This window comes from Plectrocnemia conspersa, unplaced genomic scaffold (assembly GCF_051122295.1).
Source record: "Plectrocnemia conspersa isolate PC_06_02 unplaced genomic scaffold, ASM5112229v1 ptg000012l, whole genome shotgun sequence".
NCBI lineage: Eukaryota > Metazoa > Arthropoda > Insecta > Trichoptera > Polycentropodidae > Plectrocnemia > Plectrocnemia conspersa.
Genome location: NW_028277176.1, coordinates 27652501 through 27676703, shown reverse-complemented (window position 1 = coordinate 27676703; position 24203 = coordinate 27652501). Strand labels below are relative to the sequence as shown.

Below are 24203 nucleotides of genomic sequence, written 5' to 3'. Positions count from 1 at the left end.
TTAAAGGCAATTCGTTGTGAACTGCCTTTTTGTATAATTTATTTACGTGAAGCAAATTTTCGCTTGAGCCACAATAAATAGTAACTAATTGGATGCTCCTCCTGATCCCCAATCAAACTAATTTTGATAGCATAGTAAAATAAAAATAAAAGCTGGGTCGAATCGCACCAATCACAATTAAAACATTTATTTTAAACTTTCAATTGTTTATTATACCTACATATGTTTAATGATTTCGTAGAATAATTAGTCTGGAATAAAATTATTCCAAATTAAGGCGATTTATCCAAATAAAAATGGCAATTTATAAAATTACATTTAGAGTTTCGAAAAATTCGATTTTTTATAACATATTCGTCAAACAATGTGATTCAATTCGAGTTTCTTATGTCGGTTGCACTGTAAATCAGACAGCTGTCAATAATCACGCGTGTTCAAAGTGTCAAATGTTTGCAACAACATATTTATGAAACGGATCGCACAACGCGTTAAAATTGCTCTATTGTTCTACATAGGTAACAATTTTGTATGAACTGTGTATCTAAATTTACTGGAAGATCGTCTTACTAAGCGAACAATTCGCAACGTAATGAAAAAAATTCAAGAGATAGCAAGCGTTGAAGATAGGATAAAGCCTGTGCAAATCGAATATATTGATGTGGTTCCAACAAGACGGCGCAACTTGCCACTGGTTGCCAAGATCATGCGATTTAACGCCATTGGTTTTTTTATGGGGTTACGCTAAGAGTCGTGTCTAGGCCGACAAACACAAAACGTTAGAGCACCTAAAAACCAACATCAGCTAAGTTATAGCCGAGATACCGCACAAACTTGTCACACATCGGGCACAACGTTGTATATTTTGCGCGTTCCCAGTTCGCATTATTGCACGTTTTGATGACTTAACGCCATTTGATTTTTTGCGGGGTTACGCTAATATCGTGTCTACGCCGATAAATCCGAAACGTTGGAGCACATAAAAACCATCATACGTAAAGTTATAGCCAAGATACCGCCCGAAATGTACGAAAAAGTCACTGAAAGGATCGGCTGCTGCAAATGGTCGAGAGGCGGCCATTTAATTGAGATTATTAAAAAAAATTATCATTTTTTTTAAATTCGAAAACTGAAGCTGGATTACCCTTCATTTGTAAAGTTATGGGAAAATGCCGCATAATAATAACTCAGACATGAGCAATATTTGTAATTTCGGCAATTACAACTCGTATTTTTCATTCCTTATTTTGTGTCGGCTTTTAGCTTGGCCATGGCTGCCAAAATAACTTAATGATAAGATCATTTTCGCAAGACGCACAATGAGGATTAGACACAGCATCGGCACATTAGGGGAAGGGGGAGGAAGTTGATAACTGCGTTATTGAACTGTGCTATTAGAGTGCATCTAGAAATTTAATATAAATAGTTAGATAAATATTCGAATAACGAATATTGGTGTATTCAGATTGAAGTCTCTAATGCTGCTTCTTAAAAAAGCAATTTACGAAAAAGTATTAAAATCAAATCAGTACCTTCAGTTGTTGTCACCGTTCAGTAAATATTAGATTTCCTGTGAATTTACTTTACTGACAATAGCAGTTAATGATAAATTTAACTACATAAACTATTAGAAAATTTTACCGTCCCACATTTTAACGTAATCAAAAATGCTAGAGAGTAAATAAAATAGAAAAGTATTATATATATAGATTTGACATGGTATATGCACCAAAAATATTTAATATGGTGTTTCTTATGTATTTACAAACATATGCGGCAATGAATCATCAGTTCATATCACTAATGTTCAAAAGATAACAAAGTAAAAAACAAATACCTGTAGCAACAATAATGACATTAAATGTTGCTCTATTTCCACGAAAGATATGATTCAGATGCATAGTATGTTTCGAATAACCTCGCAGATGCATATCTGTGGCGTTCTATTCGTGCCCAGATAGTAACAATTGCAGTGCATTGCACCAGGGAGAGTGGTTCGATTGTCTTGCTCAATAGCTAAAAAGTCACGATACCAACGTTGCCATCGTCGGTTGCTGCACTATTGTTGCATTTTATTGGGGTCGTTGATTGCAAACGACTAGAATATGATAAAAACAGCGACATTTAAAGACAAATACCTACGCAAGAAAATAAAAATCCATTCAGGAAAGCGTTGATTGAACTCGAGCAAAAACGAAGGGAGCACTTAATTATCTTAAACGGCCTGATAATTATCGGCGCATGTAGTTATGTACCCTTTAGTTGTTAATTGGACTGTCAGGGGCGAAGGGGCTCTGCTCCTGATCCGTTCCACGATAGTGTAAAATATGCATGTAGACATTTTAAAACACGATTCTTGAGCGCAGGGAATTCAAAATCACATTTATCAGAAATATAGGTTAAGCGCTGTATGTACGTTCTTGGTGCAATGTTCCAGGGTCGACCTAAATTCGCAAACGGAAGGGGGTGTTGTAGCCATTGTGACGAAAGGGTGGAGCAGGGAGGGTCGCTTTTGAAACGAGAGCGCCGCAAAGAGGGAGCAACCCCTCACGAAGCATGTGGGTGGTTAAGGGCTGCTGAGCTGCGAGCAAAGGGTTGATAAAATAATAATATACTAATATAAAAATAGACGTTTGACGGTAAAAACGCGGTGCTTTTTGTTTTTTCACGCCTAATTGGGTCAAACTCAAAGACAAACGTTCGCACAGTGGCACGGGTTTGTTGCAATTAGAGTACGGCTATCAAATAAATTGTCAGCCATATGTCAAAAGGTGACAAACACCTGCCGCACTGTGATATGATCAGCTGATTTCGAGGTAGTTTATTAAGGCAATAATATAAATTGTCAGCATTTAATTTAACTTTGGGTTAGAATAAAAATCAAATCCCACATAGAATTTTATTTGGAGTCAGAATAAATATTAAATGAATATAATAAGGTCAGAATAAAAATATAGGACGATCAGAATTAAAATAACGAATAGGCATAATTATATTATTCAGGGGCAAAATAAATATCAAAAGGTTAGAATAAAAATAGCATACGACCAAAATTAAAATAAGGGATGATTATGTGAATTAAAATAATAATAATAATTATAAATATAAATGGATAATAAATTAATTATTTTAGAAATATCTGATAAAATATCTCGCGTTGTTCAGAACACTGAACACCACAGGAATAATTCTCAACGAATCTATTTAATTGTATGTAGGACGCAAAGGTATTCAGAGCGGCGAACAAAGCGGGAATAACGACAGAGCGACGCGGAGAGCGCGCTTGGCTTGTTGTGTGGACATCTGAAAATGTTGCAAGCTACTAAAACACCTTGTAATGATATTATAAGTAACTGCCGACATGCGAATGATAGATCGACTAGTTGTACCAATCTTCAGCAATACAGCAATAACGACACTATACGATAACATTATTGACAACCGAAAAAAATGATTCTGACCATTTAATATAAATTCATGACATACATTTTTTTGGCTAAATTTTAGGGGAACAAATGCCACCCTCCCCCCTGTTCATATAATTTAAAAAAAAATTAAAAATATTACGACATACAATAAGTGAGAATCGAACGAAGCACATCTAAACCGAATTTTGACCAATAAGAGAGAAAAAAAAGAATTATCCCATCTCAGAAGGCAAAAATCCACGGCAAAAGCAATAAAATCGTGTCGGCGCCGTCGCAGAAAATATAACATCACTGACAAATATACATCACTGTAACAGGGAAAAGTTGAAATTATATAATTTTACTAGTACCTGTCAGATAAATTATATTTTCACAAAATAAAATGTATTTCATTTAATATAATATAGAACAATTAGTTTTTTTATTATTATTATATTTAATGATAATTAAATTATTTGAGTAAATATATTCATTTAAAATGGTTTAAACTTGGGCAGCACTTTGGACTACGAAGGGTTAAATTTATGCTCTGTGATTGGTCGTTCGCCGTGAGGGATGTACCTGTATATGTAAGCACATAGGGCAGTATTGGTTTGCTATTCTCGAGTCTACTGCGAATATATTTTAATAAATTTTAACCTCCCCTAAATTGTGAGTTCGCGAAACTACTATTTTGCCAATTAGGGTTAATAATGATGAATGTGATATTTATTATACATTGCGTGTTGAGTTCACATTGTTTGCCTTGTGGTCAATTTTTAATATTCATCCGGCAGAATAACCGCAGGATATTTTTAATAAGTTTGATGTTTGATGAATATTATTATGAAATAATACAACAGTAACATTGTGAGTTAGCCAACAACATTCTCAAAGCCTCATATCATGTGTAAGAATATCCATGATCGACTATACAAGAGCAAGGTGGAAATCGCACGACCCACTTTCTACAGATTTACTCAACTATCCCAGATGCGTGTATTAATCGAGGGAAAAAGTATTAGAGACACCGTCCATTTATCAAAAGTTCAGCATACGATATTGAGACAGCAGACGCCTCCTTAGCATACACTCAATGCGACCTCTACAAAAAAAGAGGATCCACAAGGTGTGACGGGCACATTGGCGTCTTTTTGAACTTGGCTAATTAGCCAAGCGGTATGTCTCTTGAGAAAGGTCATCGCTTTGACAGTCCAGCTCATTAATATGCGCGTATGATGCAAATGCAAACATTTCTCAGCTCGGGGTTTATAATCATGTCGAGTCGAGTTCGATAACACCAGGTGTAACAGGACAGCTTCTCGAAAAGAAGCAGCGACTGCGAGGCGCCGCATAAACCGCAACAAGGAAAAAAGCGACGACCCAAATTTCGCAAGACAGTTCGTCGGAGAATCGACAACCTTGATCGCTACGTGCGCATGCATCTACAACTAACACTGCACGCTCGTTACCAATCTGGCAATCTCCCATTGATTCGTCCCACGTGCCGTTACACAATCGAACGCTTCCGTAAAAACTGTAGTGAGAGTATCAGCAGTAGTAAGCACGTGGTGTTGGCGGCGTGGGCGAAGCCCGAAAGTAGGTCACGAGTGACAACAGAGGCCGCGGGGGAGGGCGCAACCCCGCGGGCAGGGGGCGTTGCCCCCATCCTGGCTTTGATTCACGCGTTTGGGTGGAACTTTATTGCAACACTTCCTGAGTTGACCGAGCTACGACGCATGTTGTTGGTAAATAGAATCTGTATGTACCATTTATAATCATATGCTCTGGTTGTTCTAAGAATGTATGTATGAATGCGACTCGTGAATTGTAAGTGGTCAATATTATGCGCATGACATTAATTTAATTTATTGAATCTACAATTATAAATAGTATTTTGCTAGCGTACGCAAACAAATTTCTACAACTAAACTTGATACGTATACTTCGAGCCCATTGATAGTAAGCTGTAAAATTAATAAAATATGTGTCACTAATTTATAGAATAATTTCGGTTTGGTGTATTGCCTTATCAGTAAATTACAGTGACTAAGAACATATTTGAAAATATAATCTCGGTTCGATAGTACAGCAACTTAATAGTTTGACTGATAAACGATGATATGATAATTCAACTGATGGCTCTAGTGAAATTATATGCTGCAATAAAATGTCTATTAAACTCAATTTGACAGTTGCGAAACGTTCATTTGCTGTTCAAATAAAAATTCTAAAAATGCTAATAAAAATTCTAAAAATAATTATTGTTTTAGAACTTTCGTTATGTCAAGTCCAAAATAAAATCTAATCCAAATCATCTCTCATATTGCTCCATAGTTTGTCTGCACTTATTACACAATGTTTCAAAAATATGATAGCTATCCTTATTTAATATAAAAGTATTTGTTAAAGTATATTCAAACCGAATTTTGGTCAATAAGAGGGCGCAAAAACAATTATCACTTCTCAGAAGTCAAAAATTCACGTCAAAAGCAATAAAATCGTGGCGTCACCGTTGTAGCGGAGCTTTAAAAATCGTATCGGCGCCATTGCGACGGCGCCTTTTATTGCTTTTGACATGGATTTTTGACTTCTGAGAAGTGATAATTGTTTTTATGCGCTCTCCTATTGGTCAATATTCGGTTTAGATGAAGTTGTGAAGCAGTTGGTGAAACGTACATTTGCTGGTCAAACCCAAACCTCGACTAAAATAATAATCCAAATCAAATGTGACCTAATTATAATTAAAAAAAATGTAGTCACTAGTCACTAGTATAAATATAATATAATTTCACTAACTAGATATGTTATAATGTTTTAACAATTTATTTATAATTTTACTGGTCAATATCAGTCAAACATTAGATGACACAGTACACATACGTTCGGTACATTTTGGCCTTAACAGATGGTGTGTCGCCCTGCAACTATTTTTTTAAACGAAAATCGCTGGTGGTATCAATTGATGACCACCACTTACGTTTGTTCCTCAAACAAATTTGACTCATTGGTAAACTTCATAAAAATATTCATGTAGCTTGTGCAATTTTAGAATTTCAAATAGCAAGTTTGAAAATAAAATTACTTTATAAAATAAAACAAAAAATACACACTTTTACACATATGCTATTTAAATAAAAAAAAATTAAAGTTAATTATAAAATTAAAAATGCTATATATAAATAATATTTGCTACTTGTTGAGAATGACGGCGCCATACTCAAAAACCTATGGTTATGTACTCCCCGCTGCGGCTCATTGCTGGTTTGGCTCTATCGGCTATGAAAGCGGCTAACAGTTTAGATGCATAAATACGTTGTAAAATATCCGAAAAAAAAGGTCCGAGCGAGCGTTGGTCAGAACAGTGAACACCCCATGAATAACTCTGCAACGTATTTACTTAAAAGGAGGATTATATCAATTGTGTGAATATATACAATGTTCTGATCTCTTGAACCTATTTAAATTTTAAATCGTATGTAGCTTTCGTAGCCGTTAGGGACAAACCATTGTCAATCTCGGCAATGTGAAGCAGCGGAGATAAATAACCATTGTTTTTTTGATCGTGGCGCTGTCTTTACAAACAAATACCAAATATTTACTATTTATAAAATAATAAATGCTGTTTATAAAAATAGTATTCCGCAATTTAAAAAAAATTAAAGCGATTAAAACGCATTATATATTATGCAAAAGATATTTACTTTATTATAAATATAAAATGCCTAAAACATTTTCACACAACATTATTTTTTGAACAAAAATATTTTTACACACTCCACCGTTGACTTCCATGGCTCCTCTACAGCCCACCAAATTCTCCCAGAGCCAACATCGCCCACCGGTGGTTGATATTGCTCACTTTGAGAAAGATAAATTATATTTTCACTAGTAGAAATATATGTATATTATGTATCTACCAGTGAAAATGAAATGTCAATGACAATGTAATTTTACTGAATGCTTGTAAAATTAATTATCGTGTTGAAATAAACGTTTCAAATTTAAAATGGAAGATTTACAATAAGTTATCAATTAAAATCTGTAATTTGGTAGCTATTTACAAATAATATTAAAACAGTTCAGTTATGGATTAGAATAGAGGTATAACTCGTACACTTTCTCACAAAGCGCAAAAACAATGTAGCAGTGGCATAAGCAGCTTTATAACGGTACAGATAGAACGGTACAAGAGCTAAGCGGCAACTTCGATTCGATCAGCTGTTCGTGGCACGATTTTTTTGTTCTTCGTCCTCGCATAATTTTGCCGTGCGTTTATTTGTTGTATGGTTAGTTGGACGTATGCGGGTCGTTGGTCGTTAAAAAAGTGCACGTACATCGATCGGCGTAGTTTTAACACGCAATAAGCTAAATAGGTCAAAAATTTGCCAAGAGCAAAGACGTTTCCAGATCAATTAGAAGGCAAATTGAAGCTAAAGTCGAACCGAAATGACACCTGCCTCCCACGCAGACGCTGGACAAGAAAGACAGAAGCGGTCCAGGCGGGAGGCGATGGAAAATAGATGACCAACGCTGAATGAAGAACATCGTCGCTATTTAGAGCACTGGGACGAAAGTAGGAAGCATACTTATTCAATAACAATATGACGTGGCTATCTATTGTGTTATATCCCATCAATCAGAAGAAAAATAAACGTGTATTAAACTTTAACCCTAACTCAACCTATTCACGATTGAGTACAACACTTTTAATGAAACGCGTGGAATCAATTGAAAAAGTTTAGAATTTTAGTACTTGACAGTTTTCAGTAAGTACACATACAAATCAGATTATTCATGATCGCAAATGATTCTTATAGCAAATATGAGAAATAGATTTATATACATCGAATTTTTTTCAATAGTCAGTACACAAAAACATATTCACATGATCAGTGAGAAAAAATATTTAAAAAAAAAAAATTAGCAAATACACCTACAGCAAGTCAATAATTCTAATAAATAAACATATTTAACTATAATTATAAATAGTGAAAGGATGATAAGATAATCTCGAGAATAAGCTTATGCACTTACACATACCGAAACCTAACAAATAAATTCAAACTAAATGTGTCAATCACTGGTTAATCTACATGTTTGTGATATGGCTGTTAACCACTGAGTCACGATTCTATAAACAAGCAAATGCATTTCAAGAGCATTGTAAATAAACGACTGTCGTATGGATCAGATACTATTTGCGGACGACTCGGCTATGTGCATTTTCTAGTGTCTAGTTGCACCTTGTTGCATTTTGGCGCATGCGGAGGAGCGCCATGTCTACGTGACGACGAACGCGTAGCGGATTCCCCGTCGTTGAGAGGCCAGAGACCCCGTCTGCCCGGACGGGGGCCCCGCTCACCCCACAACCCTATTGTTGTACCTTTTGCGTCAGGCGCTTCTAAAACATTACGTATGAATCGAGCGCGAGGAAGTTTGAGAGACGCTAAGAGCGCACAATGGCAGGCAGGCAAGATCACCTGCTCTCTCAGGTAAGTAGAGTTTTTAGGAAAGAAAAGGTCGTTCGACCGCAGACGTTCACAACACAAACAGCGGGAAACAGATGTCCGGATACAAAAACGAGGAAACCTTTCAGATACGGCGTTGACAATGATGGAGGCGGAGACAATGGAGATGGTTTATGGACTGCCATAAATCACGACGAATTGTTTCAGAAAAGAACCACTGCGCTTTCGAGGTGTCAAGACGATGACGGAATCCTAATTGCACTGTACAACACAGGACAGTCTTTTGTACTACACAGTACAAACAATTGCACTTTTTCTCCTTGATGTACTATATAATTTATTGCTGTCGAAGTAAGTTTTTTTGTTAGAGTTGATTTTAAAATATGAATGTTTTTAGTTGTTCTTTAATTTATTAAAAAATAAAATCGAATATATGCATGATTTAGCTCGATTTAGATTTAGCATCATAATATTCATCCGTAAGATTATAAAAAAATCAATCAATCAGGAATTATTTGAAAAACATTTGGATTCATATGAGATTCGAACCCAGGTATTGCAGGTTTTTGGTCATCGACATGACCCCTGATCTTTTTATATAGATCAGATAATTTTTATCTTTGTGACAAAAATAATAGTGCAGTCCTAGCAAAATAATCAACTACGATGCGGTCATGATTTCGCGCTCGTAGCCGTTGCAGGGACTTCATTTTGGGTGGGGGGAGGGGGTTAAATTTGGCTAGAAAAATATATCTAGTCATTTAATGAAACACTATAAATCTTATTTAAAAAAAAAACCACTGATTGGTCAAATTATGCCCCCCTCCCTGGAAAAAGCTGAAATGACCTAAACCAGAAATGCTCAAATAAGATTAGATTTTCACCTGTTTAGATTCTAAACAGACGAATCTATCGGAAAATATTTTTTTTTAAAATATCATTTCGGTGGAATCATATCGGAATATATTTTCATCGGTAGATATTTATTTTTACTGGTGAAAATATAATTTATCTGGTTGGTGCTAGTAAAATTATATGATTTCAACTTTTCATTAATTATTTACATACGATGTACAAAAGTTACAGTGAATGTGCATTTTTCAGTTTATATTTTCACAGGTGAAGTCTAAATACAGTTTCACCGGTAGAAATTATATGCTGCTCTTTTACTCTAAAAATAATTAACCTAATAATCTAGACTAAGATAATAATTTTAAGAAACTGAAAATGTTGTAGTTGAAGGTAATAACTTAGGTTGGGTACTCTTAATATTATAAATAATGTATCATAAAGAAGAAAAATATGCTTTTTTTAATGTCAGAAATTAAATTTGACAGTTGTGAAACGTTTATTTGCTGTTCAAACCAAAACATAACCTAATAAAAGTTCTAAAATTAATTATAGTATATCGGAATACATTTTCACCGGTAGATATATATTTTTACAAATAAAAATATAATTTATCTGGCAGATGCTAGTAAAATTATATGATTTCAACTTTTCCATATTATTTATACACATGCAATGTACAAATGTTATAGTGATGTGTATTTTACGGTAAGGTTATATTGTCACTAGTGTAATTCAAATACATTTTCATCAGTAGATATATATTTCTACTATCGAAAATATAATTTAACTGAGAGGTGCTAGTTAAATAATATGCTGCTCTAAAATGTCTATGAAACACAAATTGACGGTTGCAAAACGTTAATTTGCCGTTCAACCTCAAATCTAACCAAATGAAAGAAGACAACCTTCCTCAAAGGAAGACGTCTGGTCACCTTATGTTATATCTTGTTCTGTTACCGAGATTCTAAGTGGCAATGCTTTACAACGATATATCGATGTTCGCGATATTAGCTAAAACTAACGATGGTTGTTGACGTTACAGATCATAATACTTTAAAAGGTGAATAAATAAGAGAACTTGCTATTGTGTTAGCGGTATGAAATATGTTCTATTTTATAGTTGTGTAATACTTGACCGGTAACGATTTTGAATTTTAATTACAAGTAAAACGACTAAAGCAAAATACAATCAAATAAAGACAAAAAAAAACCAATATATTAAATAAGTTTAGTGATTAAAAAAGTATGAGAATAATCCATGTAACATGGGGTACTAACGTCCCCCTCTTCACATAGCCTGGGTTAACGTAGAGCTAAAAACTGCACTACTCCTCATAAATATGCAATTTTAAATAATAAGACAAAATCTTGTACAGTGCTATCGACTCTGTGTTTTAAGTGAGTGATATGTAGTTGGCATCGATCGTTGGCTTTATAATAAAAATCGAGGTGAGGGCGGAGCGAAACGCGAACCCGTTTTTTGCGCTTTATCCCAAAAGGGCCAGTCCTCCTTTTGTCCTCGGAGCGTGGATTGGAAACACAATGGAGAGCAGAGTTTACCTGCTGAACTGACGACCACCTGTGCGCTCGTTTCGAACATGAGACGTAGCGAAAATAAGCAGCATGTGTGTATCGATACACACCTATAAAGAAAAACTCTTAAGAATCGTCATTGAGTTCCATGGACGTACTAATAATTAAAACCTATCGACTGTCGCATTATCTAATCTGGTAGGGCCGCCCCTATTTGCCGTTATATGGTTGACAGCACGCACATGCCGTATGCAAAAAGTAAAAACGTGGGCGTGCTTCAAGGACGAACCCACATCGCCATGGTATGGTGGCGCATCTGCCGTTGCATCTGTCAGAGGTGATTTTTTCTGCGAGGCTAAACTGCGCAATGGCTCTTCTAATTAAAAGTAGATTTCAAAGACTCGGCAATGCGGAAAGCTCCGCAGGGGGATCGACGACGCCTGATTCCAGATAGGGGAAGCGAAACAATAACTAGTCGTGGGAATGTAGAGGATAGAAGTTAGATCGAGCGAGGGGAGAGAAGGGTTGTTGCGCAACTCGGACACTTGATCCATGCAAATAAAATGGTGTTAGAAAAGATTTTTTTTTTCAATGAAAATTTATATTTACAAGCTTTTACTCTTTTTCTCGGTTTCCGAGTCACGCTGAAAACATTTATGTATAGCTGGACGATGTACAAGCGAAATGTAGGTCACAAGGTCGGGCCTAATCCAGATATTACAGTGTTCAGTATCTTGTTTAGCAGATTGAATAAATAATTGACTTGCTGTAAATGATATATTTATTTTCCATGGTAAATTCATAATCTACATCTCATTTTCGAACTAACAAGTTCTTGCCTTGGGGGTATTCAATTAACAAATGGGACTTCTACAACATATGTATATTATAACGCAAGAGATGAAAATTTATGTACATATTTTGGACACATACAATACGTTGACGAATGCGTTTAGTAAATGAAAATATATGACCATTCGTATGAATTGGTGACAGCTATAAGGGTACTGAATATATATTCGCAAATGGTCAGAAACAATCAAAAGGAAATTTCACTACACATTTAAACGTCAGAGAAGAAAGTTTGCCAGTGTCGTTCAAACGTTGCTAAATATGCAGTACTAAAAATAATAGTTTTTGGACTAGACAAGGAGACTAGTCAGTTAATTTTCAAGAGTGATTAGTATATGTGTATTTTTCAACGTGTGATTGGAAGTTCGCCGTGAGGGATGCACCGCTACGTGTAATGACACATGGCAGTATTGATCTCGATACACAATTATCGAGATTGTTATCTTAACCCCTTGATCGCGGTTGATATTTTGTGTGCAATTTCGAAATTTGTCAATATGTGAAGGAGCATCTAGTTATGCCATAAGTTATTTAAATATAGCTTCAATAAATTACAGTGTTTTGCAACCTTAAATTACACAAAAAAAATATTACATGGCTCAAAGGTTTAGGTGCCTAATGCATATTGGCGATTTTCTTGATGACTTCTATAGATGTCAACCACGGTCAAAGTGTTGTCCCTTTAGTTAAAACGTTAAAATAAAAATAAAATCGACGGTTCACCAAGGGCTTTTAAACCGAAAAAGTGGCAATTATCGCATATAAATGGATAAGAAATAATTTGTAAACTAGTTTCAAGTTATTGTTATGTTTATATGTTTAATTTGTTATAAGCCTTGTTCTACATGTTTATTTACTTGAAAAATAGTCTCATTATTCTAATTCGGCTTTGCACTCGATTGCGAGAATTTGTTTTTATCTACTGACTCTTGAGAATAAATAAACTGTAGATTAATACATGCTAAAATAAGCTTATCTCTATGATGTCGCTATTTATCAATACATTTATATTGATTATGACATGTTAAGGTACACAGTACATATCTACTTCTTTTTGGCTCTATATGTTGGTTTTTATGTGCTCAAACATTTAGGGTTTATCGGCGTAGAGACGACATTAGCGTAACCCTATAAAAAATCCAACGGCGTTAAATCGCATTATCTTGCCAACCATTTAATGTCACAAAATCGTGAAATAATGCGACCTGAGAGCTTTTTACACAAAACATTCAACGTTGCACCTGATATGTGAGAAGTTGCGTCGTCTTGTTAGAACCATGTGTCTTATATATCAATATCATCGTTTTCGTGCCAAAAATAATCGGTTATCATGAGTATAACACTCACCATTGACTGTTAGTCTGACCTACATCGTTTTTAAGAAAGTAAGGCCCAATGACGCCGACCGACCACAATGGGCACCACAGAGTCACTTTTTGGGCATGTAATGGTCTTTCGTGAATCACATGAGGATTTTCCTCGACCCATATGTGGCAAATTAGCTTATTAAAATACCTATAGAGGTAGAAATGTGCCTCACCATAAAACCATTATTTGAAAAATCAGCATGAACTTCCTGCTTTAGTTCTTGTTACCGAGCGTTCCCACTGTAATGGCTCTGACACGATTTTATTGTATTTGTTCTGAATTTTTGACTTCTAAGAAGTGATAATTGTTATTGCGCCCTCTTATTGACTAAAATTCGATTTGAAGATACTTTGGCCAATACTTTTATATTAAAAACCCGTAGTAATATTAGCAAGAATAGTTATTATATTTTTAAAACATGATGTGATAAATAGACAAACTATGGACTTATGTCTGTACTTTTTTCGCCTATTTTGGATTTAACCTAAAACTGTAATTATTTTTAGCACTTTTATTAGGTTAGAATTGGGTTTAAACAGCAAATGGACGTTTCGCAACTGTCAAATTGAGTTTCATGGACATTTTAGAGCAGCATATAATTTCAGTAGCGTCTATATGTTAAATTATATTTTCGCTAGTTAAAATATATATCTACCAGTAAAAATGTATTTGGAATTCACAAGTGAAAATATAACTTTACTGAAAAATATACATTCACTGTAACATTTATACATCGCACGTATGGAAAATTTGAAATCATATAATTTTAATAGCACCTGTCAGATAAATTATATATCTACTGGTAAAAATATATATTTATCGGTAAAAATGTATTCAGATTTGATTTCACTACAATGACATATTAAATAAAAATATTTCAGGATAGGTTATTTTGGTGGGATAACCCGAGAAGTTCTGGTTTTGAATCAAGGACGAATCATTTCAGATTTTTTCAGTTGGCAAGTTTGAGGCCATTTTTAATATTATTAAGATTTATAATATTTCATTAAATTTATCTATTCAGATTAAATTAAAACAATCGTTTACTAACAGGTTAACCCAATGCGTCACGATGGTCGAAAACAAGAATTGTATTAGAATACACAAAAAAAAAATCATATAATATATATATATACATAATTAAAATAATACATGCATTTTTCTTGCCAAATTCAAAATGTGGCAAATGTCTCCACCTGACTTCCCCCCCCCCCCACAATGACATCCCTGGGTCAGTGAGTTATCAAGTTATCCTATTAATTAGGTCATGACTTTATGTATGCCATAGCGTCAATCATTTAATCAGGGGCAAGAAACATTTTCAGACTCAGTTCACTTATAATTTCATCAAAAAGTGACAATTCATTTAGAAGAAAAGCGGATAATGCGAATTGGCCTAAAACGCGATATTTCTTGCTATATTCTAAAAAATGTTTGTAATAATATTTATTTAAATAATGCGTTTTACGTTAATAGACTGAAAATGTGTAAATAAGATTTTAACTAAATTTAAGTACTGAGAACCGGAAGGGGTACAAAGTAACCCCGTTTAAATTTATATTTCTTTTTTTCGTTCATTTTATTGGGAGATTACAATAAATATCTGATAGATATTATTATTTAACAAATGGTAAAGATAACAAAAATATGGGGTGCAAATGTACATGGGAAGGTTAAAGCCGTTTATTCAGCCGCGTAGCGCATATTTTTTAAATATATAAAAAGGCGTGTAAATACGATTTTTTATTTGGGGAATGCGTCGCGTATATATATATATATGTACATGATGGCGAGCGTAGATTGCCAATGTGATTTATACAATAGTATTTCTAGTTTCTATATTGAAAACAATCTGATGTTAATTCGGATGTTTGCTAGTGTTAAAAAGGATAAAAACAAATTGTTAACAATGATCCGACCCTAATTGTAGAGAAAGTGAATAGCTAGTTTCTGAATAAGCTTTTATAAAAAAAGATAATCAGATCATCGAATTTGATAAGGCAAATCACGAACAAAAATAATATTTTTTTAGCATCGACGGCATCATAACATTTTTAGCATCAACTCCCTCACTCACCCCGGCGTCTAAGATTAGCCCATATAAAATTATGAAAGCCCGATAAAGCACGCTTCCAAAGAACTAGGCAGAAGTGGGTAGGGGTTTGTTTGACCTTTGAGCTTTTTTCTTCTCTAGCCGAGCACATGGGCCGCGCTGGGGGTGAGAGCGAGACGGACGTTACGTAACGGAGAGCGTCCGGTGACGTCACTGGGCGCGCCCCCACCACGATCGAGAGCGGCAACGTAGCGCGATGCACCGCTGCGCACGCACGCACTTTGCACAAAGTGACAGAGCGATCGAAACGGGAAACGTTCGTTTGCCTCTCCTCCCATACTACCCGCCGTAGGTACGTACGTACGGCCCGTAGTACGCACGCACGTTTGTTTGTGACGTGCGCGCGCTGTGTTCGCTTTATCGTCGCGCAGCTTTGAACGGCGGCCAATTTTTACGCAAGTTCAACGACACGATTATTATTGTGGCGCTCATTCACCACAAGCGTTATTATATTTCGTAAAGAGTGTAATTTGCTCGGGATGGATATAAAAAATCTAATGTTCTTTTATGATTTATAAAACCTACGCATACACTTTGCTTAAATTATATGGCGAGCTACTCGGAGCAATTTAATAATTCCCCAATTTGCAAATCAGTTACGGGCTCCGGCGTCGAAAATTGTACTTTATCTACGTTGACGTAGAGAAAAATCGACAACAAATTAAATAGTCAACTTTGGGTCAGAATTATATTAACCGCCTGGTCATAAATATATTATTTAGAGTCAGCATAAATATCAAATAATTAGAATAAAAATAGCATACGGTCAGAATAAAATTATAGGATGATCAGAATTAATCAGATCAACTGTATTTTAATACAGTTGAAAGAATCTAACCTCATTTTGTATGGGTGCCTAGTCCCCTATAGCGTAATATTCCTATAATGAAGTCCCAATCTCTACGCTATGGGGGGTCGACTTTTATTCATGGTTAAAATAAAAATAGCATTAGGTCACAATACAAATATTGGATGATCATGTGAATTAAAAAAATATTATAACATTTAAAAATATAAATAGGGCTTGAATTATTTATTTTAGAAATATCTTACTCGCGTCATAACTGTTGGACAGGTTAGGTGCGAGCGAGTATTGGTTGGAACTTTGAATACCCCATGAATAAATCTCAACAAATTTATTTAATTGTATGTAGACGCAAAGGTATTCAGAGCGATGAACGAAGCGGGAATAATGACGTCAAACTGCAATTTCTGCAGATGAAACTATCTAGGAAAATTACAAGGCAGAGCACCGCTTCAAAATATATGTTCAAAGACGGAATGCTAATATGATGGCAGATTTTTGCTAGTGGAATAAAGGAGAAGAAAATGTACTAAGAAGCATTTTTAATTCTGTTTTTAACCGATGTTTATCTTTATACATTTGTGATCGTTTTTAATATAAGCTAGTAAATATATTAGCTACTACTTTTACTCCATATTATCACATCTTTCATTAAACCCTTTGACAAAAACACTCCTATGCCATATTTGCGTTAACACAGTCAGTTCGAGAGCTATCCATATCATCATTATTCATAATATTGAGAAAGATATGGCAAGTTTGTGTTTACGCCTTCTACTGTTAGTTCTGAAGCACACGATAAGAAAATATACGTTCGATATACTTATTATTATCCCTCTTCACGTATACTCTGGTCCAGCTCGGAATCCATAATCAGGAGTTCTACTCGCTTTGTAGATGACTAGATAAGATAATTTTGCGTGTACGTTAATATATTTTTTGTTACAAGATATGAGCTGAAGTAGCTCACAAGTAGCACAATATAAAATGTTTTTTTAAAGCTTTTATGTGCTATGCGCAAATAAGGATATGGACCAAGAAAAGTACTGTATATGTTTGTGTGATCTATTATTCTTTCAATAAATATTTTCTACACTTGGATGATTCTAAGAAATTATAGAAAAAAAAACAGGTATCGTTTTTTTGTTACTACCCCATCATGCCCCACATATACTTTTATATAATATCATCAAGGTTTATTCGAGGGGAGCATTGTTGTTAATGCATAGGTACATGCACACGTGTGTTCACTGTGCGAATACCTGCCTCGTCCATTGTCATATCCCCTGTCGTTCTCAAGGTTTTCAATCAGCTGTAGGTTTTATATAACATTTCAGCGTAGCAAGAGCACGCATTATGACGTAGTGGATTTACCGAGGATGTTCTGAGTAACCACGATGACATGACGTTGACTATGTTTATTCTTAGAACATATAAAAAACACACCGACGAGTCACCTCGCATGTTTATCGAGCCCAAATTGATTTGGAAGAATAATGGGCAGTACATACATATACATACGACGAGCACATAAGTTGTGAATGAAGCTATTGTTTTACGGCAGCTCGCACTTGCCTCTAGTGCGCGTGTCACTATTTTTATGAACTTATTCATCGCATCGGACCTATCTCAATGCCACTTTCCTTGTTTTTGCGATTGTCGGTCAAAGCGTGCCATTATTATCGCACTATTGTGACCAATCCTTCACACCGCGGCCATGACCTTGCACATGTGTGTAACTGGCGAGGCTTGCGATAATGCTCGGTGCGAATATGGAGAGATGATTGTATAATCCAACGACCTCGGAAATATATGATGAGCAGGTAGCGCATCTACACTTTTCTATGATGTCAAAGACTGCTATATTGTTGATGTATTTACTAAGCAATGAGCAACATTTATAAAAATGGTATGCATTGTCCGGTTTTTTGTTTCGGAACAAGCTCCACGTTGCACAGTTTCATCAAATCATACAAACAAAAAGCAATCTGATATCTATCCTTCTACATATATTTACGAATTAAATACATATAATACTACCACAATGTTATATAACGACATGCTTCAATAACAACACAAAGCGCCGCCTCTATCGAGTAACCTACATACACGAGTAGCACACACTCGATTGATACGTCAGATAGGGTCAACAAACGAACGCCGAGCGGAATGCAATTATTGTGTGCGAAGTTATTGATCGATCGAACGTAACGATGTAGCCAGACGGACCCACTAAAAGAAAGCAAGTGCATCGACACTGAACTGAAATAATATCACTAGTGCTGATTATGACAAAGCGTTTGACACGGTGGATATTATTGCTCTAATACGATTACTGAAATATAAACATACAAAACAAGCATATGGTCTGATATTTTTTGCAATTTCAGAGTATTAAGATAATTAACTCATGTAAATACATACATATCTGCAGATATTTTGTTCAGAAACAGATTTATCTGGCTAAAAGTGTGCGAGATCATAGGACGCATAGGATTTAACATTTAGAAGTCCAAAGGCATGTATGTCATGCCAAAAATGGTTTTACCATTACAGTCTAAAGCAGGGGTAGCCAACCCAAATGATCTTGCGGGTCACTTTGGAAATGCATCATAACTCCGCGGGCCACATATAAAATGTATACACTATAGACATTTTTTGGAGAGAAAAATTGAAACATAATTAGTTTATTATTGTGTTTATTAAATAGTAAAAAAAGGTCCAGAAAAATGTTCAAGGTAAAACAAAACACGAATATTGCTCACACGTTTTAAGGAAAGTTATTTAACTACAATATCAACAAGACACAAAGTGAAAAAAAATCAATTGATCGAAATAAAATATTAATAAATATTCATACACTATTTTTTACTTCGGGTTAAATAATAATTTGACAATTAGATATTTTTAATTTAAAAATCGAAATCATTTGGATAATTTTATAAATATGTAAGTAATTGTAATGTTCATACATACATATATTTAGTGTAAAGTAGTAAATAAAAAAACAATAAATTCCATGCAATTAAAAATATGTTGAGAACCATTGGTGTTGTGTGAATTACAATAGCGAACAATTAATTAAATACTGTTTGCAAGGATAGAGCAAACATTTTTTATTTTGTCATTGCATTCTTGGTGGTTTTTTTGTTTTCAGGTAGTGGTCCCAACATCTCTCAAATCATCAAATTTACCAATATATATGTATATATATTTATCAAAATACGATTTTGTATGTCCCGGTTTGGATGCCAACAAATCTGGTAACCCTGTGCTAATAAGAATTATTTTAAAAGTTATCACTTCAGTGCAAATTGCTATTTAAGCTAAGTTGCAGAGATGCTAAGATGTTATCTACTGATGTGATTTGGAATAATTGATTCTGATCAAAGCCTTTGAGATTTGATGTTGGAGAAGAACGTTGATTACCGTGCATTCATATGATCGATAGAGAGAGAGGGACGGTTGAAGGTACGCGACCTTCCTCATCGTTCACTGAGGTCTCTTTGCATATGCACATTATGTTGCATCTGTGACCCTTGTTCTAAACGCAGCAGTCACCCACTGGGCGCACGTAACAACACCGAGGTCCGTGACACGGTTTCAAGCGATAAAGTGCATATGCGTGCCAAACCGGACGACCTTGCGCACGTCGCGCACAGCACGCGAACCTTCTAATGCACTTTTCAGCAAACTGCCTAAAAACATCAGAGAGACAGCTAGGCGCTGACACACATTCGGCGCTGATAACGCGTTTTCGAAACTGCGGTGCGAGACCTCTGCTTCGTCTCTAGGACGTTGTGTTTACAAAATATTCTGACCGGACAGAAATAGCACGACGGAGAGAAATTGGGTCGCGGCCCCTATAAGATAGCCACTCTTATTTATCCGGTTAAATTCAGCTCGGCGGTGGGAGTGGTGTGCTGTGTTCGACCGGAAGTGTGATAGTGATAACGCTGTGATAAAACATTTTATGATGTATAACATGAAGATGTTTAGAAGAATCAATATGCGAATCAGACTTCCGCATCGAGCTTATAGCCAGAGCTACACAAGGGATTGGAATGCAAGACACTGTTTATTACAGCACTATCTAAGCGTAGAACGTTCGTTCAATGTCGAACTAGCTGTATGTTTTTAATTTAAATGAACTGGTTTTCCACATCCAATGCATGACAAAGAAAAGGCGTGACATCATCATCTATTTTTGTATCATTTAAAATAACGCGATTTTTAGAATCGGTGGGTTATCAAGGGCTTTGATTTGTGCTCGTAAAGAAGATAAGATATATATCAAGAGCTGATAAACTTAACGTTTCTTTGACAAAACAGTGGTTACACAAAAAATACGTCACGATAATACCCAGTCGTGTGGTTTGTAATCATAATCAGGTATCCTGTAGCTTTGGTTTTATCTGCTCGGTCATTCGAACTGAGCGTTATATTTCTTGGATTCACGTCACAGATCTGAGCCAACATAGGAAGGTATATTTGTCTTTCTCTGGTGTTTTGGTTCGATTGCGCAAAGCGGAGAAAGTTGAGTGTTCAATGTCACGACGCTTCCATCGCCTCCTCGAAAACGTACACAATCCGTAAAAAACGTACGGTCGACGACCGCGATCGAGGGACGTCGGCCCCGAGAAGAATTGGGTCGGACATTATCATCTATGTGGGATGTTTCTTCACCACAAAGTAACAAATAGTCATCACCAGATATTCACACGTATCTTATATAATTTTCCAGAATTGGTATTCACAAAATGAAAGAGAGAACGGAAATATTCTCTCATATATACATCAAATAGATGTAGCAGTTTTTCGTGCTCCATCAGAAGGTTAGAAGACAAGAAAGAGTTGATCGAAGGAAAATCAATCAGTATATAAAAAAAATCAGACAATTCGAAACTTTGGTCGACGTCAAATATTGATGTGTTTCACCTTACTATTTTTTTAATAATAATATATTGATAGTTGATAAGCTGTTATAAAAAACAAGATTTTGAACCCTTGCATAATGTTGTTTCTGTTAAACTTTTTTTATCTAAGCTAAGATGGCAATTTCATACATTTGTTAACACGCGAGTAATTTACAGTTATCTTTTAATCACGAGGACAGATTTGCGACTTGATGCATTAATATTAAAAAAAAAAGAATTGCAAGTGTCATTCAACACTTAGACGTAAACCCTCAACGATGCGTAGGAAGTTGAATATCATCGGTTTAACTCTTACTGACTGGTCCAAAATGGCATTATGTGTGATTTTATCATTGCGGTCCAATGCCACGACGTAGATGACAAAACAAAAACTTTTTCAATACTAATCAACAAAAAACTTGAAATAGCATTTAGTAAGTTAGTTTTTACCAATATAGTACAAAAAATGTTCATAATTTCCATAACATTTTGACACATTATGACTGATCCATCTTTTGTGAAGGGCACATTTTTAAATATATATATATATATATTTGAAGACGAGAAGGTGGATTTATTGGCTTTTCCGCGACCTTGACTTCCTTGAGACGGCTGTCTATTAACGAGACTTCAAAGGACAGTGAAACGTCAGACGTCTTTTTCACACAAAAGCAATGATTAAGGGTATTTTTTATTTAGCATTTTTTAAGATAAATCGCAAGATTGACTATATTTGATGCGACTTTCAATGCAATATCATTTATATCACCAAGAGACTTGAAAACCACCCACAATCAAAATGTTTATTTTAGGAAGATTTTTGAAAATATATTTTATTCGGTACTAACGCAAGTATTTTAATTCACATTGGGTACTGTTTTTCGATTCATAAATTTAAGGAGCGTATCGTTGCTTAAAAAAACAACAACGATTCTTACAGGAAATATTTTGTTTAGCTTTTTCATAGCTTCAACATTCAGAAGTCGAACAATTGGAAGGAATTAATATTTTTGAAAAGAATAAAATCCTTAAATACACAAGTAAGCTGATTTTTTACTTATTAATTTATTTATTTATTTTTAATAGTGTTTTTTTTTAAATATTATTGTAATATGAAGTAGTGGACAACCCTAGAAGTATTTAAAACGATTCTTAGTGAAATATTTTTGTTTTGTTTTATTGGGCACTAACTATACTACGTTTCTTTTAACAGAGTCAGTTTGAGGTCTATCCATTTCGTCATTATTCATAAGTGAAAAAGAGATGACAACTTTAGGTGTACGCCTCACTAATTTGCTCTCAAGTACAAAATGCGTATATACGTTCGATATACTTCTAATTACTCCTTTCTATATTATAAACAAATTTAGAGAAATTATAAACTGTACTCTATTTTTTATGTTGAAATAGTGAAAGTTATAAGCTATCAAAATCAATCGTTATCATTTACGTTTGTATAGCGATAACAATTTGAAGACGTCCGTGCACTGCGAGTGTCGGAATAACAATTAAGTAGTTTGCTCGGCACAAGCGGACCAATATTAAATGAAACAAAGTATAGTAATGATTATGTATCCCAAAAAACTGAAATCATATGAAATTGAAAGTCTTATGTATCACTAAAAAGTAGAAATCATATGATGTTGTAGATTTTATTATAAATTAGTAATTTATTTTTAATATTTAACTTACTTTTACGGCAGAAAAGGTTATTATAGATTTGTCTGATTGTTTAATTTTTTGGCATTAGTTATATGATATTACTACGCATGTTGACTAAAGGGAAACATAGGCTATTTTGCAGTATTTCGTTAATCTAAACATTTATATTTTATCTAATTTGTCAAGAGAGAAAGCATTTTTTCTTTATATAAGAAAACTGTCAGTGCGATTAGAAGAACCATTTTTAGAACATAAAATAAGGTCACTAATTAAATGGCCAGAATACAAATCAAATCAAGGGTCAGAATAAAAATATAGGACGAACAGAATTAAAGTAATGAATGGTCATAATAATATTATTCAGGGTCAGAATAAATATTGAACGATAATGTGAATTAAAAAAAATGTAACATTTATAAATATCTTGCTCGCAGCAAAACTGTTGATTAGAGTAGTGAATACCCCATGAATAAGTTTCAACGAATCTATATGTAGGACGCGAAGGTATTTGGAGCTAAGAATGGCGGCGGAGTTGCGAGCTCAACCAAAAACACCTTGTAATGATAATGAACTGCCTGACATGCGAATGTCAGATCGACCAGTTGTTCCAATCTTCAGCGTTACAACAATAACAACACTATACGATAGCACCAATTAAAAAAAATCTGACCATCTGTCAAAATAATTCTTAGCATTTAATATAAATTCTGACCTGAAAAATACGAACCTTAGTTATATGAAATTTCCAGTATGTTTGAAAAACATTTTTATTTTTTACTTAATTTGTGGAGAACGTTTTTTTTTACTTATTATTCTCTATGAGATAAAATAGATCATTATTAAAAATCTAGGAAAACCTAGAAGTTAGAAATTGAAAAACACAAAGGTCTTTTGGGTCACCGAATATTGTTTGTCGTGCCGTTTAATTTATATTAAGTAAGATTGCCGAACAATTAATTTAATTAGTTTGTAAAATTGTTTCTGGCAAAGGAAAAAGGCCGATAATTAAAAGAAAGCGTAAGGTATTAGAATAAAGTGTAAATATTGCAAATAACACGCGTTTAGAATTTAAATGCGAAACATTGTACAGTACATACATAAAAAATGTAAACAAACATTTTCTTGAATGAATTTTTAATTTAAGCAAAATAATTTGCTCCCGTCTATATTACGTTGGCCATCTCTGATATAAACGATGGCATAACTGTGTAGTCAGTTCCACGCCTA

General features: G+C 34.7%; 1 protein-coding gene and 1 long non-coding RNA gene across 6 annotated transcripts in view; both read right to left on the bottom strand.

Annotated features, from left to right (window-relative positions):
* Utx (Utx histone demethylase) overlaps positions 1-24203 on the bottom strand; it is a 62890-nt gene that overhangs the window by 15972 nt on the left and 22715 nt on the right. The gene's annotated exons all lie outside the window — the stretch shown is intronic.
* LOC148228724 (uncharacterized) lies at positions 10321-16267 on the bottom strand. Its single transcript, XR_015811733.1, has 2 exons — positions 14176-16267; positions 10321-14131 (listed from the first exon to the last, which is right to left on the bottom strand). It is a non-coding gene; the product is annotated as an uncharacterized LOC148228724 (long non-coding RNA).